General features: G+C 48.0%; 1 protein-coding gene across 1 annotated transcript in view; it reads left to right on the top strand.

Annotated features, from left to right (window-relative positions):
- The window catches only part of ALDH1L1 (aldehyde dehydrogenase 1 family, member L1), a 26,368-nt gene that overhangs the window by 20,897 nt on the left and 4,809 nt on the right, over nt 1-662 (top strand).

Genomic DNA, 662 nt, shown 5'->3' with positions numbered 1-662 from the left:
GTCCAAGGTTACAAACATTAAAGCTACTACTTACATTTCTATACACCAACTATATTAATCAATACACTCCCAGGGACACAGTAGGTAAGGGATATGGAAACTTGGCAGCAAGCATTAGCTCAACAAAGAAATCCTCTACTAGTTCTATTCTAACAATTTTAACTCTCTGAGAAGCTCTGCATTGTTAAAATATCTTAAGCTTCCCGTGCCTCTCGTGGTTGGGAGGCTGTGAACAATCACATGTGTAGCTGCAGGAGTCCGAACAAACCTGTCAGGCAAGCTAGAAAGTCATCAGAGGGGTTTGAATTGAAACACTCCTATTATGCCCAGGAGAATTATTAACTAGAGCTCTAAGTTGATTTTCTTCAGAGAAAGGTGGTTGGGGATAGCCCCCCGTTAATGTCAGAAGAGTTGGTGAAAGTTGTGAAATAGTAAAACAGACAGATTTTGGTTTTGGCGTAGATGCTCAGGCAGGTCCAGGGGGCCTCTCGAGTCCTGATTCGCCTTTGCCTGTCAGGTCCTCTCTGCATGACCTTTGTCATGGGTGGGAACTCCCGTGCTGGCTCCCGGCAGCCAGGGGTCACAGGCCAGTGGGGCTCCAAGACCTCCTTCTGGGGTCAGCCTGAAAGGAGAGAGGGTGTGGGGGGTGGGGGGGCCACGAC

Source organism: Bison bison, unplaced genomic scaffold, assembly GCF_000754665.1.
Source record: "Bison bison bison isolate TAMUID 2011002044 unplaced genomic scaffold, Bison_UMD1.0 scf7180017846623, whole genome shotgun sequence".
NCBI classification, from domain to species: Eukaryota; Metazoa; Chordata; class Mammalia; order Artiodactyla; family Bovidae; genus Bison; species Bison bison.
This window is presented reverse-complemented; position numbering and strand designations above follow the sequence as displayed.